We start from the raw sequence: 17,652 nt of genomic DNA on the forward strand, positions 1-17,652 counted from the left end.
GGGGCTTTGTTGAAGGATAGCCGTGAGTCTCTACAATCTGACGTGTGAGTGAGTTGTGTTGGCTTGAAGCTAAGTGACAGCTGAAATATTTCAAGCTGGCTTTTATTCTGTGACTCTCTGTTGGGTGAGGTCTATAATTTGCAAAATTACTAAGCTGATTAGTTTGTAATTCTAATACCCACAGTCTGGCCAACTCATGTCCACCCAAATGAGAAATTAGTACAGGGACTTATTTTCATTCTTCTGTTGCAATCCTACCAGCCTCTTTATTTACCTGGCAGCGGCTGCTTTCATAGGGGCATGTCAGCATATAGAGGTTTGCTATGTAAAATAATTATTTTTTTTCACTTCATTCAAAGGTAGCTTTGATACACGAGGGTGAGCTTATAAAGCATGAACTATTATCATAGATGCAATATGTTTTTCTATATGTGCATGGATGTTTTCTAAATAAGGCTATCAGCTTATACAGGGTTGGGAATATAGCGGTACAGGCGGCCAATGATGCCATCTGAGAGATGTCACGACCATGCTGGTCTGTGTTGAGTGGCACCCTAGGGCCATCCACGATTCATTTGTGCAAGTGTATATGGTGCCTTGAGCACCCAAATGTCTAAGTATGAATCCAGGCTGCTGCAGAAACTCATTTCCAAGTAGCACAGTGCTTTACGCAAGCCCCCCAACATTTATGAAAGACCAAATGGTTGTCATATTCATACCTCCCAGGAAAGAATCAATGTATACTCACACAATCAAACCACTTACACAGGAATCAGGGGCTGTTGTACTAATGTTTCAGGAAGAGACAATCCAGCATGTTGTTTAAGAGAATGGAATTCTAGAATCAGTCTGATTACATTTCCCTACTATTTCTATTACTATTTCACTACTGTTAGCTGTGTAATCCGGGATGAAGTCTTTCACCTCTCTATGCCTCAGTGTCTCCATTTATAAAATGGGGATAAAGAACATAACCCAGAGCCCTTATGAGGATTAAATAAGGTAATACATGTGAAGTACTGAGACCAGTGTCAGACCACAGTAAACAGTGTTTAAGTGTTCAAATTTGGAAATCACTGTCATTGGGTAAGAAAATCAAAGCAGGGAGAGATTAGGTAACCTGTCATGGGTTTAAGAATTAGTCAGTGATTTCCTCCAGAATGGAAATTAAAACTCTTGATTCACAGGACAGATTTTTCATGAGACCAAACTGCTTGACATCCCAACTTTCTGACGAAGGTAAAACCCATGACTTGAAGTCATTCTCACATCTGAAAAGCAAACCGCCAGGCACCTGAGTGCTTTGATCACGGACAAGAGTCGTCCTCCACAGGCCACCAGGGCTGAGGCATGGGGCCTCCTGAAGCCACATGCCGCCAGTGCCTGGGCTGACATTTACCAGCCCCCCTCTCCTTGTGGGGAGACACACACCCAGTGGACAAACAACTCCAGTTTACACAATCAGCCACCAAGAAGGCTCCCAACCCAGAAGGGAAAAATCGTCCAACAGCTCTCACGTCCTGCCCTGGCGAGCTGTCCACTGCTTTCATTCATGGTCTTTAAATATCAGACAATCCCTGAGGCGTTACACTCCTACCCTGGAAAATCATGTCATTCGTCTCTGTTGCAAACAGTGTCCGCTCCCAGAGCCCTGAGGGAGAGGGATGTATTCTGAAGATCAAAGTGTCACTCAAAGTCTCAGGGACCGAAAGGAGTCAGGCCCATTTCCACAGTGTGGGGGCGGGGGGGGGCAGCTAGACATCACAGGGAGGCCTGGCATGCTAATGAACAGATGCTTTTTCTCTATTTCAATTCTTCTACAAGGATCCAGGGAGATCTGATAACTGGTTTTGATGCAGATGGCAGCTCTTAAAGAGTAGAAAACAGCATGACACCCAGGAAACGACTTCCTCACCCACCTCTTCACCTAGTGGAGTGGAAATGGCAGTCTCATCCCATGAACTTTAGCACACGGTCGGGGGGCGGTGCACGCATTACTCCCGTGACACAGCTGTCCAGAGCACCTCTTAAACCCTTCCCTATGGGCTGCCGTATTAGCATCACCGAACTAGTTACCCTCGCTTATGAGAGGAGACAGAGAGAGCTCACTGTGACTCTGCACAGCAGAAAATCCAAGTAAAGGACGCCTGGGTGGCTCAGTTGGTTGGGCAGCTGCCTTCGGCTCGGGTCATGATCCCAGTGTCCTGGGATCGAGTCCCGCATCGGGCTCCTTGCTCGTCAGGGAGCCTGCTTCTCCCTCTGCCTCTGCCTGCCATTCTGTCTGCCTGTGCTCGCTCTCTCTCCTCTCTCTGACAAATAAATAAAATCTTTAAAAAAAAAAAAAAATCCAAGTAAACCAGACGGGTGAATGAACTAGAAACAGACATGCTGTGTGAAACAGTCTGTGTACAAAGCAGCCAAAACCCAAATAGGTCACACCATATCGTCTCTGTAGGACATTGACGTCTTACCCACAATTCTCATCGCTGGTGCTTCTGGCTAGAAAATCAGGAAGAAGCACCCAAACCTTGTTCCTCAACAGCTTAATAAAAATGCAGACGTTCTATTTTTACATCAATTAACATCTGTGATTTTAAAATGTCTTCATCATAAATGCAATTAGTGTAATATCCCAGATAAGTATGGGGAGCATGGTGTCTAAGAAAAAGGAATAACAGGATTTTCAGTCCAGTAACATCACTTTTTCTAATTTACCACCTGATTATCATGGTCAAATCAAAAACTGTATGTCTTGCGAAGCAGAGAAATCAGAATCTACTTCTCTGCGTGGTAAACACAAGGAGGTTAAGGCTTGGAGACTTTATTTTATTTATTTATTTATTTTAATTTTTTTTTAAAAGATTTTATTTATTTCTTTGACACAGAGAGAGACAGATCACAAGTAGGCAGAGAGAGAGAGAGGGAGAAGCAGGCTCCCCGCTGAGCAGAGAGCCCGATGTGGGGCTCGATCCCAGGACCCCGAGATCACGACCTGAGCTGAAGGCAGAGGCTTAAACCACTGAGCCACCCAGTGCCCCGGCTTGGAGACTTTATACGGCCTATCTGAGGTCAAGTCCTACTAAAGAACTGAAGCCAGATCCCCGTTTACTCCCTGTATGACAGACTCAGGGACAAGGAAGTATCTTTGATTCTCAGTGCTGCTTTCAGACTCAAGCAAAAGTTAGCCGTCTGCCAACCATCTGGCGATCAGATCACTGCAGGATTACCAAGTCCTGTAGCTAAAATGGAGAACGTGGTGAGACACACGCTAGTTTTGGGAGCATCCGCACTTAGCAGATGGTTCACACCAGGAAGTGCTGTTGACCCCAAGTTCTTCCTCCACCAGCCAGAGTACCCCAGAACCTTGAAGCCACATGTCTGTGACAGCTAGTGACCACTATGGTGAGCACACTGCACCACCCAGGGCAATGCCTTCACCTTCCCTATCTGGCAACAACACCGCCCAGCGTGCAGTGCACCTGCTATGATTTCCTCTGGCTGCGGCTTCCGTAAGTAGGAATAACCACCAATCCAAACGAGGGAGGGGAGAGACAGTATCATAAAAGAACGTGTGCTGACGTGGTGGCTGAAATAGCACCACGAATTAAGTGACAGGGACCATCAAAAATATCCAGTCATGGTGGAATATTTCCAGTTTTGGTAAAAGGGTAGAACAGGAGAAGAGGCGGAAACGTGACCATGGTTTACATTAGTGTGGTCCTATTTCTCGCTGGAGTAAACACTTCCACTTACTGCTTATTCACGTGGTTAAGTTACTGCGATGTACGCTAGCAATTACCATTTCCCCATTTCTAACCCCCCGCCTTAAACAAAAAACCCCGTGCATTTGTCACTAAAATTTATTTTACCAATAAACCATCATATGCCATCTGGGCTGCTGAAGTAAGGGCAACAGAGAAAGGAGGAACATCATGAGTGGACATTTTAAGCCTTGCTGAAAATAGAGTTTAAAAAATGCTTGTCCTGATCTCAGGAGAGACCATCCAGGAGCACCTATGTCTCTGAGTGTGCGTATATCTTCTCTTGGTGAGCATTGTCTCAGATATTGGTAAAAATGAAATGCTTAGAGAAAAACAAACTGCTCTTGCTTTTATGTTCAAAAAATAAACGGTCACAGAACGCAGATGAATTGGCTCAGGGGACAGAACAACTTGTGCCCAAATCAAAAGCAGGAAAAAGTAAATGTCCTGCAGGAAGAAAAGAAGAAGTAAGAGAGCTGAGGCAGGTACAGCGTGTCAAAACACAGGTGACCTTCAGAGAAGGAAGTGACCTCTCTAGGCAACTCAAACCACTGCAAGACAGCAGAGCGGGATTCAACTCTGAAATTCCAGTCACCCCTCCCAGGGTCCCACAGACAGGCCTGGCTCTGATCACAGCCGATACAACAGAAGCAATTTACCAAATTACTATTTTAAAAATTGTGTGAAAAGAGTACCAGGGAATAAAAATTTCAAGACCGTGTGATCTCAGTGCAATCCCACATTGATAAGATTTTCTACATGGATGGCAAAGAGTTCCAAGGGGAGCAAAAGAAATCAGAGCTGGTGACAAAAGCCTTCCTTAGAACACAAAACCCAGGGTGCTTTGGGGCTGCCATCAGCCCTCTGCCCCCCCCAGCATGGGATCTATTAGGTATTAAACACATTACGTGAGGGAAAGGAGTTCAGTCTCTGAATCATACGGAGAATAATCTAAGCTCTTAGCAATTTTCACAGGACCCACTCACGGGAGGCTCTCACAAGGACATTCTCCCAGCTCTCTTAGCATGAGGATGACTCAGAGCTCAGTTTACCTCCCTGAAGCAGGGCCAGTGAGGATGCCCTGGGATTTCCAGCCAGCCAGGATAACTGTACCCTAATCCCGGACACTGCAGGAGACACCGTGCAGAATGACCTCAGAAGGACAAGCAGGAAATGCAGTCGCATAAACTAACATACCGGTGATAGGATTTCTTCAGCTCCTTCAGGAAATTTCTACCAAAAACATCTCTGTGGCCCAAGAGAATGCTAAACTTACAGAAGTCCAGGATTAGATGAAATCGATCTGGCAAATTAAGTGTGTTGTTTTCAAAGGCAGGAGCCCAATCTTTCCATATGGTTGGTACTGTGGACGCCCAAAGACATGTCTGTTATGTGAACTATTAGATGAAGACATAGAAATATGTGACTGTTTAGGAAATCCCAGTGACAGATTGGCTCTTATAGGTCCCAGATAAAAGAAATCTTTCCCTTCCTGGGGTGGGTACTGATGCTTAATCACTTTCAATAAGATTTAATGTACTAGTTACTTTCCAGAAATATTTCAATTACATAAAAATACAGGGAGAATAACAATAGAAAATTATATCTTTGCTGAATTCCTATAAATATTTTAAGTGACGGCAACGAGAACATGGTCTCAATTTTCTCCTCCATAAAACCAAGGAACTGAAGTGAAATCCACATCTCTAACTTAAGCATGTCATGATTTCAAATGCAAACACAACACAGCTCCTGGTATAGAGAAGAGTCATCAATAATGTTCCCAGGGCTGAATGGGAGGCACGATGGAGCTTCGCCACCTAATTCAGAATGAGTAATATCTGAGATTTAAAATTTAAGTGAAAAGAGGCTAACACGCATTTATACTTGTGCTAGCTATCATTCAGGGAGAGGAGGACAGCTCATTTTTTTCAATAGGCACAAAGATCCTCCAAATAGTACCTTTTGAAGATTGAGAAACAAAAATCGGGTGAGTTCTTAGGTCAGAACAATCTAGAATTCATTTGATTCCTACAGCCTGCATTTCAAACCCAGACAGTCCCTGCTTTGTCATGTTTTGGTGATGCCTCTCTGTCCCGCTGACAAAGGGAGAGGAGCTTCTGAGATGGAATGCTAATCAGGGTGGGTGGAGAGGTGTCCCTGAACAGAGAGAGGGAAGAAATGTTTGCTTTCCGATTCTAATCAACTTAGGAAGAAAGTCAGAAAACATAGCAAAGAAGGGTACTCATTAAAAAGGGATGCTACTAGAAAACCTTTAAAGATTATACCCAGTACTTCTTGTTAAAACAGAGCCTCTCATCTGTACAACCTAAACTGGTAACATTTTAAATCAATACAAAAGACACATTTCCCTTTAGAGAAGGAAAGCCAAATTACACATTTGGGTATGAAACCTGAAAAAGCACTAAGTGCTTTTTTAGAAGAATCATATGTAGTAAAAGTTAGAATTTATGTACTGTAGGTAACAGGCTTTCTAGGTTAATCAGAGCCTAGGATTAGAAAACCAAGTTGGCAAAAAAGGAAAAAAATAACAACAACAACAACAACATGTACTTAATGCCACTCATATATGAAAGGTCTATCAACAACCCCTGAAAAACTGAAACATACCATCAGATGTTTTTCTTCTTCAACTAAATAATAACGGAAGGAAGGGAGGAAGGGAGGAAGGCAGGTTGGCTGATTGGACATTAATCAGAAAATCTCAGTCTAGGAAAATCTGAGTTTACATTCCAGAAACTCAAAATATAAAAATTAAACAAAAACAAAAAAAAACAGGACGCTCAGTACTTAGAAAAGAAAAATTCAAATATTCCTAAGATTTTATGATTGTATATTACATATATACAAATATATTCCTGCTTAAATGGTTTGTTCTGTGATGGTACTCATATCAGATCTATACCAAAAGCAAAGAAGTCTCCTTGAGAGTTTGAACCAAAGCTTACCTTAGGGTGGAGGGGGCAGGGGTATGGAGGGGAGGGGCTCACCAACATTCCATTCAGTACAGCAACTAAACTACTTCCTGGTTTCCAGAAGCTCTGACTTGTCATGCTACAAATTTTGAGAAGTAGCTGCACTCTTTTTACTTGTTCAATCTCAGGACAAACCATAATTTTTGTGCAACCATGTAACAAAGTCAAATGTTTTAAATTGTGCAAATCTCCAAAAAAATCATAATGATTATGTCAATTTATACACAAATACAAAAATTTTAAAGAGCATTGTGAAAAAAGATTAATGTCTATTGCTGGGAAGAATGCTAAGCCAGTTCAGGAGTCACAGTTCTAGATTTCTGTCATGAGGAATAAATATTGGCAGATAAGAGAATAAGTCTGATTTCAAACAGAACTTCACACTTCTGGCTGAGCCTGGGTCTTTCCTGTGAAACACAACCATAATACTGTTCTCTGCCAGAAAAGAGTGATGTTTATAGAAGCAGAATGTTTCCTTCCCAAATTAGCTGAGGAAAGATGCAGCAGAGGACATTGACAAAACTACTCTAAGAGGTGGACTTAAGGCTCAGCCACTGGGTGGCTCAGTCAGTTAAGCATCTGCCTTCGGCTCAGGTCAGGATCCCAGGGTCCTGGGATCAAGCCCTGCATCCAGCTCCCTGCTCAGCAGGGAGCCTGCTTCTCCCTCTCCCTCTGCCCCATCCCCACTTCCCATTTGTTCTCTCTCTTAAATAAATAAAAGAGAGGTGGGGGCGATTTTAACTCCATATCAGAGATGTACAGCCAGGAGTCTAAGAGAGAGGCTGTCCCTCCCTCAGGTGGGACAGGGGTCTACCAGAATACAAGTCATAACAGAAAGGGCAAGGGTTGCAGCATCATTGATCAAAGCCGGTTGCTGCTATTAGTTTGAATTCTCCTCGGGACCTCTGAAGACGACACCCAAGGACAGAAGGGCCTGGTCCATCTCAGAAATAGGCAGGAGGTGGGGGTGCAGAGAGGGAGGAAGGCAGACAGAGAAGGAGAGAGGGCATGAAGACAAGAAGGAAAGACAAGACAGACCCCAGGCTATCAGCATCGCAAGCTTCAGACAGACCAAAGAACTAGTTTCACGGCTTCCAAATACAAGCAAAAAGTCACTCCCATTGAAAGGTCTTTATTTATAGTTCATGGGGCGCCTGGGTGGCTCAGTGGGTTGAGCCACTGCCTTCGGCTCAGGTCATGATCTCAGGGTCCTGGGATCGAGCCCCGCATCGGGCTCTCTGCTCGGCAGGGAGCCTGCTTCCTCCTCTCTCTCTCTCTCTCTGCCTGCCTCTCTGCCTACTTGTGATCTCTCTGTCAAATAAATAAATAAAATCTTTAAAAAAAAAAAAAAAGAAAGGTCTTTATTTATAGTTCAAATTGAATTACAGTAATACTAAAGGCAAATTTGAAAAGTCATCATATTCTTGGTATTCTAGCAAGGGCACTTTCAGTTCTCCAATTGCCTTGCTGTGTTTTTAATTCAGTTCCCATCTTCACTGAGCGTGCTCTCTTCAGGACAACAAGACCGGCTTCTCTCACTAAAAGGGCTCAAACACATTCACATCCTAAGGTGACTCATAGTCACTTGAATGATATACTCTTTTCTTTAAAAGACATTCTCAAGCCATGGAATGTCATATGTTTCAAGTGTACCAAAAGCAAATATGTTTAAAAAAAAAAAAAAGGGCAAGAGGGGTGCCTGGGTGGCTCACTCAATTGGGTGTCTGCCTTTGGCTCAGTTCTTGATCCTGGAGTCCTGGGATTGAGCCCCTATTGGGCTTCCTGCTCAGCAGGAAGTCTGCTTCTCCCTCCCCCTCTGCCCCTGCCTCCCAAGTTGGGCTCTCTCTCTCTCTCTCAAATAAATGAATAAAATCTTTAAAGACACGGTAAGAAATTCTCTAATATACTGAAGACTCAAATGTGTTTGGCTCAAAGTATAGGAAAAAAGCATGTCAAAGTTACTCCTGAAAGCGTCACTTAATTTAGGTATAGTAGAATCAAATGTTATTAGAGTTCAGTTTGTTTCCCCTTTTATAGTTTTGGAACAACCATATAACATGGGTGATAATACTTCAATATACTTAATACTTAAGAATGATGAAAGAAAGGCATTATCTAATGAGAAAAAACAAAATATTTACAAATATATATTGTGAGCAAAGACATGTATAGGTAGGAGAAGGGATCCTAAAGTTATTCAAGATCTAATATCTTTATTCTTATAGTAGTTTTACAATTTCATAAAAATCCAAGAGAAGGCTATCTTTCTTATTTAAAACGTAGACAACTAATAAGAATAAAACAATAAGAGGAATATATAACTTTGTGACTATTCACTCCAATAGTTAATCATAAACAAAGCCTTTCTGAGTTAACTTTTGTGTCCAATGTGTGGGCAATGATTTAATAAGCTAATGATGGGATTTTAAAAATGCTTTCAATAAATACATATGGTCCTGGTAGACAAACTGACTTTGTAGCCATATTTTTAAAAGATTTTATTTATTTGAGAGAGACAGAAAGAGAGAATGTGAGCATGAGAGTGGGGAGGGGGCAGAGAGAAAAGTCTACTCCTGGCTGAGTAGGGAGCCCAATGAGGGCTTGATTCTGGGACTCTGATCATGACCTGAGCCAAAGGCAGACGCTTAACTATCTGAGCCACCCAGGCGCCCCCTGAATTTGTAGCCATTCTTGCATACTACTGGTAGGTATTAGCCCGCACTTAGGGTCACCATATCTGTCCCATTCTGCATACATTTGCTGACAATGTATTGTTAGTTTACCATTGCCCCTGAGGGCTACCATTTGCTGAGTGCACTATGTGTCTGGCATAATGTATTTTACAGTCGACAACATGTGGGTTAGGGGCACCAACCCTCATGCAGTCAAAAATCTACATATAACTTCTGTCTCCCCCAAAACTTACCTACCGATAGGCTGCTGCAGGCTGGAAGCCTTCCTGAGAACATAAATGATAGACTCACCGCACTTCATGTTACACATATTACATACTATATTCTTAAAATAAAGCAAGTTAGAGAAAAGAACATGTTAAGAAAATGATAAGGAAGAGAAAATACATTTACAATACTGTACATATGTTTATGGGAAAAAATCTGCATATAAGTAAACCTACGCAGTTCAAACCCATGTTGTTTAAAGGTCAACGGTATAGGACCACCTCTTTTCATGCTTCTAGGAAACATGAGAAGTGAATGTGATTATCTCTGCTCTGCAGAAGGGGATTGTAACAAAAGCTACTAAGCATCCCGCATGCACCCTTCTATGTTGCAGCTCACTCATTAAATGCTCACAATAATCCTATGAAATGGCACTGCTATTATCCTGACTTGACAGATGAAACACCGGGGCACAGAGCAAACAGCTTTCCCAGCATCACATACATTACATGGCAGGGCCTAGATCCTCAGAACACCAAAGCCACAGTCTTATCCACCGACCCCAAAGAATTTGGCTCTCCACGGCTGCCCTCCATCCCGCCTAAGAGAAGGGCTATGAGAGCAGATAGGAAAGGGGCCAGGGCTGGTGCAGTCAGAGCTGAACCCCCTCATCCACAAGCCAACTCTTAAATCTGGCTGGGACCCACCCCTCAAGTTTCCCTGAAGAAACTCACAACAAGGAAACCGAAATCCAACCTCAAAGCTGGCACAGCTCAATGGTCCCAGGAATACGTGACCCAAAGTCCAGTCCACAGGTCTTCTGACACATAAATGCTTTCATTGTATTTGGATTCATTCCGAAAGAATTGTTATCTGAATATCCAGCAACGCACCAAGAAAATACCATGGTGGAAAATCTAAACATCTTCTCCAGCATCTGCTTTCCTTGTATATCATCAATCCAAATAACTACGTCTTTGTTTACTTGAAAGTGGGAGCTAGAGACAGAGAAGGAAAATGCTCCAACTGCAAAAGGTATCTTTTCTTTTTTTTTTAAATTGAGATTTACTGTATATTTTCCATGGATGTAGTAGTAATCCACAGTAAAATTTTTAAGGAGGCACTTGTGACTTCGACAAACAATGGCTTAGAACCACTTCACTAAGGTCAATGCCAATGTCCCAACCCTCATTATCTTCTTTGTGGAGTAATGTGTAATGAACGGTATGTCGGAAGTTTATTAGTAAGGCTGCAAATCTTGACCCAGATTTTGCAGAGCTTTAAAAAAAAAGAAAAAGAAAAAGAAAGCCTGAAAATGTCTATTTAAATAACAACTAAGACTGATACTTCCCACACATTTAAAACTTTCAAAACAATCTTCTTTCCTTTGTCCCTGTACCTAACCATGTTCAGCAAGAATATAAAGTAACAATTAGCACCAGATTAAAATAGAAATATGCACTCCCAAGTTCTACAGCTCTTTTTGATTATTTACTACCTGCAATTTAAAGTTTTATCCACCTGAAGAAATAGATGATTCCAGAATTCAAACGAATAAAATCATTTATATTTAACAAAGCATTAGAGAAATTTTTAATTAAATTGGGCCCAGAGGTATTTGAGATTGATGGTGACTCATAATAACAAAGTAAAAAGTTTTATATTTAACAATTTTTCCAACGAGCATTTTTTGCTTTGCCCTAAACTGTATCAAAAATTCCTTTTAAAAAAAAATCCTTTTCATCTTTATCATTATTTTTGCCTTTTCCTTCTAACACTTTTGAAGAGAAAAACAACACAGAAGTCAGCTCTTCTTCTAATGACTGAGAAATGTCAAAGTCACATCATTATGATCGGGTTGGAGAATAATACCCTAAACGAATTTCAGGATTGGATTTTTCCTCAAAGTCGCCATGTGACGTTAAAGCCATCCTGATAGAAATAATTCACAGCACATAGTTTCAAGCTAGGATTGCGTGGTCAGGTGTTGTAAATCCACTCCTTCCACATCTAAGGAAATGAAAGCCCAGAATGGTGAGCTGACTTTTCCAAAGTCACACAGCTCAGCAGGTCCTGGACCTCAGATTTCAGAGATGCCAATCAAGTGCTCTCTGTTAGATCATAACTGGATTTTACTTTCCATAAATAAACGCTTCAGAGCTTGTAATTTCATCTGTTTTCTACAAATCTCTTACTCTACACAGCGTGAACACCACTCGGTAAGTCAACTTCACTTTATGTTAATATGAAACACTACTCAAAATTATCAAAAACATACTCTGCCTTTTGCTCCACTGGAAAAAAACAGATTAAGCCATTCATGCCCATGAGAAATCGGAAATAAAATTTGAAGAGAAAAACAACACAGAAGTCAGCTCTTCTTCTAATGACTGAGAAATGTCAAAGTCACATCATTATGATCGGGTTGAAGAATAATACCCTAAATGTATCTAACCTAGATACGTCTACTCTAAAAATAGACTTTCCCTCTCTTTCCCTCTCTTATTCACAGTCAAATCATAATCATAGCTTTGCTACAACACATTTTCTAGAAGATTTTATAGATAGCTAGCAAGCAAAATGTAGGTGTTCTACAGTAAAAGCTTATATAAGCAGTTTGTAAAGTAAGAATTTCAAGATATTTCCCTATTAGATCCACCAGTTCAGACAGAACCCTTATTCTCTAAAATTCTGGAATCACTCAAGAGCACTTAATTTACCTAGATCAGCAACTTATTATCATCAACAGTCATTTGTTGACTCCTCGATTATTCATACTGCACAGTGCCAGGTGCAAAGGAACCCAAAAGCATGAGACAGTGTCCTCGCTCTCTGGAGGCTGATGAGGGAGATAATTAAGGAGGCTTTCACAGTGGCATCTGACTGAGTCAAGATTTGCACGTGATGAATGTATATGTGTGAACGTTTGCTTAGAGAGCTAGTTAATAGAATCACTCAGGTTTTCTCAGAGAATACAAGTTGACAGATTTTGTCAACAGAACAGTTGGCCCTTGACCAACATGGGTTTCAACTGTGAGGGTCCATTTATACCTGATTTTCTTTTTTTTAATAAAACAGTACAGTACTATAAATGTACTTTCTCTTCCTTATGATTTTCTTAATAACATTTTTGTTTTCTCCAGCTTATTTTACAGTAAGAATATAATATATAGTACATATAACATACACAGTATGTGTGAATTGACTGTTCATGTTATAGGTGAGGCTTCTGGTCAATAGCAGACCATTAGTAAAGTTTTGGGGGAGTTAAAAGTTACACGGGGATTTTCTACTGCATGGAAAGGGATCAGCCCCCTCACTCCTGTACTGTTCAAAAGTCAACTGTATAGGTAGCGAAGAAGGGCAAGATAAATTAAAATAAACCAACAGATAACAGAAGACTCCCTCTAATCATGCTCAAAACAGCAAAAAAATGGTGCGGGAAACAAAATCATCCTTTGAATGGGATTCCTTTCTTGAAAATAAGTCAGCAACAAAATACCTCCCTTATATTTCTTCATAATCACTCATTCATGGTACTAAAACTGAGTGCCAGACCCCCCCCCCAAAAAAAAACAAAAAACAAACAAACAAACCAAACCACTGGGGGAGGGGGCGACAAGATTTAAACACTTGCAAAAAGAAAATAAACAAATGTCAAGTAAGCACAGGAAGAGATATTCAATATAATTAGTCAGTAGGAAAATTCAAAGTAAAACCTTAACGAGATAACACTAAAAACTCACAAGAATGACTAAATTTAAAAGGGCAAAAATATCAAGTGTTTGTAAGGATATAAAGCAATTAGAAGCCTTATACAATGTTGGCAGAAAATCCAAAAAGTCACAGGCACTTTGAAAGATAAATGGTGAATTTCTTTTTTTTTTTTAACTTAAATTCAATTAATTAACATATAATGTATTATTAGTTTCAGAGGCAGAGGTCAGTGATTCATCAGTCTTATATAATACCCCATGCTCATTGCATCACATGCCCTCCTTAATGTCCACCATCCAGTTACTCCATCCTCTGAACGCCCTTCCCCCTCCAGTAACCCTCAGTTAATTTCCTGTGATTAAGAGTCTCTGATGGTTTGTCTCCTTCTCTGATTTTGTCTTGTTTTATTTTTTCCTCTCTTCCTCTATGATTCTTTTTTTCTTAAATTCTGCATGAGTGAGATCATATAATTGTCTTTCTCTGTTGACTTCTTTCACTTAACATAATAACCTCTAGTTCCATCCACATTGCTGCAAATGGCAAGGTTTCACTTTTTGATGGCTGCATAATATTCCATCATATATCTATCTATTGATCTATCTAGATCGATAGATAGATACACACCACATCTTCTTTACCCATTCATCTGCTGATGGACATCTGGGCTCTTTCCATAGTTTGGCTATTATGGACGTCGCTGTTACAAACATTGGGGTGCAGGTGCCCCTTCAAATCACTACACTGGTATCTTTGGCGTAAATACCTAGTAGTGCAATTGCTGGGTCATAGAGTAGCTCTATTTTCAACTTTCTGAGAACTTTCATACTGTTTTCCAGAGTGGCTGTACCAGCTTGCATTCCCAACAACAGCACAGGAGGGTTCCCCTTTATCCACATCCTCCCCAACATCTGTTGTTTCCTGACTTGTTAATTTTAGCCATTCTGACTGGTGTGAGGTGATGTCTCACTGTGGTTTTGATTTGCATTTCCCTGATGCTGAGTCATGTTGAGCACTTTTTCATGTGTCTGTTGGCCATTTGTATGTCTTCTTTGGAGAAATGTTGATTCAAGTTTTCTACCCATTTCTTGATTGGGTTATTTGGTTTTTGGGTGTTGAGTCTAATAAGTTCTTGATGAATTTTGGATACTTGTCTTTTATTTAATAAGACATTTGCAAACATCTTTTTCCTTTCTGTTAGTTGTCTTTTAGCTTTGTTGACTATTTCCTTTGCTGTGCAGAAGATTTTTATCTTGATGAAGTCCCAATAGTTCAGTTTTGCTTTTGTTTCCCTTGCCTTTGGAGAAGTGTCTAGCAAGAAGTTGTTGCAGCTGAGGTCACTGAGGTTGCTGCCTGTGTTCTCCTAGGATTTTGATGGATTCCTGTCTCACATTGAGGTCTTTCATCCATTTTGAGTCTATTTCTGTGTGTGGTGTAAGGAAATGGTAGAGTTTCATTCTGCATGTGGCTGTCCAATTTTTGCAACACCATTTGTTGAAGAGACTATCTTTTTTTTCCATTTCCTGCTTTGTCAAGGTTAGTTGACCATAGCATTGAGGGTCCATTTCTGGGATCTCTATTCTGTTTCATTGATCTATGTGTCTGTTTTTGTGCCAGTACCATGCTGTCTTAATGTTCACAGCTTTGTTACAGAGCCTGAAGTCTGGGATTGTGATACCACCAGCTTTGTTTTTCTTTTTCAACATTCTTTTGGCTATTTGGGGTCTTTTCTGATCCATACAGATTCTAGGATTATTTGTTTCAGCTCTGTGAAAAAAGTTGATGGTATTTTGATAGAGATTGCACTGAATTGAGATTGCTCTAGGTAGCACAGACATTTTAACAATATTTGTTCTTTCAACCCATGAGCATGGAACATTCTCCCACTTCTTTGTGTCTTCCTCAATTTCTTGCAAGAGTATTGTATAGTTTTCTGAGTACAGATCCTTTGCCTCTTTGGTTAGAGGCAAAGGTTTATTCCCAGGTTTTTTCCTGGGTATCTTATGGTTTTGTTGCAATTGCAAATGGGACCGACTCCTTAATTCTCTTTCTTCTGTCCAACTGGGCAGTTTCTTATAAAGTTAAACACACACCATATGACCCAGCAATTTCACACTGAGGTATTTACCCAAGAGAAACTTAAAGTCACAAATTCCCAAGGCCTGTACAAGAATGTTCATAGTAGCCTTACTCATAATAGCCCAAAACCTGAAAGAACTCATTTATCCATAACTAATGAATAAATAAATTACGGTATAGCACACAAAGGAACACTACTCAGTAATTAAAGAATTACTGATGCATAGGACAATATAAGTAAATCTCAGAAACCTTACACTAAAAAGCCAAACACAAAGGACTAAATGTCCAATTCCATGTATATGAACTTTTTGAGAAGGCAAAACTATAGCAGTAGAAAATAGATTAATGTTACAAGGGGAGATGGGGCTGACTGCAACAAGGATGACAGAACGTATGGTGGGGATGGAAATGTTCTATATCATGACTGTAGTCGTGCTACATGCCTGTGCATACTGTTGAAAATTCACTGAATTATACCCTTAACATCAGTGAATTCAAATATATATTCAGTATACTTCAACAAAACTGATTAAAAACGAAACTCTGGGCCACCATCATGTAACCTGGAAATCAGTAACCTCATCAATAAGACCTGAAAATCCTTCAGCAGATGGCACTCCACATCTTCAAATATTTAATAATCAGTGGTGGGTAAGTACCAGCCTGGAGACCACCAAAAAAGAGAAAGAAAAAACCAACAGTCAAATTTACTGCTTATAGGAAAACTAAATTATTCCATTTTTCAACAATTCCAATATGTTTTGGCTTTATAATAGATTTCCAGAAAGTGGGCTAATAAAATGTAGTCTAAAACAAACCTCCTCGGGGTGCCTGGGTGGCTCAGCTGGGCATATGTTTGTCTTCAGCTCAGGTCATGACATTGGGGTCCTCTGAAGGAGCTCTGAGTCCAGCTCCCTGCTCGCTGGGGAGTCTGCTTTACCCTCTCCCACTGCCCTCCCCCCCCACCACTCATGGTCTATCAAATAAATAAATAATATTTTTTAAATTCTTTAAACAAATAATAAAATAAAATAAACCTCCTCATTGTAAAAGAAAAGTCTTCCTAAAACTGTTGGTGATACAGAGGTGCCTGGGTGGCTCAGTCATGATCCCAGGGTCCTGGATCGGGGAGTCCGTTTTTGTCTCTGCCCCTCCCCCTTGATTGTGTGCTCTCTCTGTCTCTCTCTCTGTCAAATAAACAAATAAAATATGGGGCCCCTGGGTGGCTCAGTGGGTTAAAGCCTCTGCCTCCGGCTCAGGTCATGATCTCAGGGTCCTGGGATCAAGCCCCAGGTCGGGCTCCCTGCTCAGCGGGGAGCCTGCTTCCTCCTCTCTCTCTGCCTGACTCTTTGCCTACTTGTGATCTCTGTCAGATAAATATCTATCTCTGTCAAATAAATAAATAAAATCTTAAAAAAAAAAAAAAACTGTTGGTGATCCATGTAGGGTAATATATAGAAGACTGAAGAATTACCAAGAAATGCATAGGAAAAAACCAGCAAGTATGGAAACGTGATGAAATATGGGTCAGCTTATAAATCAACTCCAAAATTATTCTTTAAAACTCTTTGATATGTTGTTTGGGAAACAGCTCTTAAGCATCCACAGAGCTTTGACCTGATCTACAGGACATGTTTATCTACAATGTAAATAAATACTTAATATAGGCTTATCAAAGTTACAGCTGACTCAGAGGTTAAAAATGGCTAAAATATTATGTAGCAGAATCATGATTCTAAATGTATAGAGATGGAACAATTTTATAGTATTAGTGTCAAATATAGAGGGAAAAAATGGCATTCATTCAACAAATATTCTCTGAGGGGCTGCCATGTTGTTGGTAACTAGATGAGAAAAGACACCAAAAGAGCCCTTTCTTTGCCCTTCCAAAATTTATCAACCAAAAAATGTAAGTAATGCACTCCATGATAGGAGTTCTAAACTAATTAATATGAAAAAGACCTACAAGCCTGAGTTTATCACACAACTCTTTGCCTATGGCATAAATACTAGTGAAATCACAAGCTGAGCTAACAGAATTATCAAATTCCATATACATACACACAAGTTACTACTGTGCTTCAAATGGGCCAGCCACGTAAGGGTGCAGATAACACGACATTATACTCTGGATGTACTCATTACAAGTCCCATTTCAAAGCCCAGCTTAGGTGCCTCCATCTTCTACCTGTTGCCATC

The 17,652-nt window shown here is 40.6% G+C and overlaps 1 protein-coding gene across 2 annotated transcripts in view; it reads right to left on the bottom strand.

The window, feature by feature from the left end:
• The window catches only part of FAM110B (family with sequence similarity 110 member B), a 150,772-nt gene that overhangs the window by 102,100 nt on the left and 31,020 nt on the right, over positions 1–17,652 (bottom strand). The gene's annotated exons all lie outside the window — the stretch shown is intronic.

This window comes from Lutra lutra, chromosome 4 (assembly GCF_902655055.1).
Source record: "Lutra lutra chromosome 4, mLutLut1.2, whole genome shotgun sequence".
Classification (NCBI taxonomy): domain Eukaryota; kingdom Metazoa; phylum Chordata; class Mammalia; order Carnivora; family Mustelidae; genus Lutra; species Lutra lutra.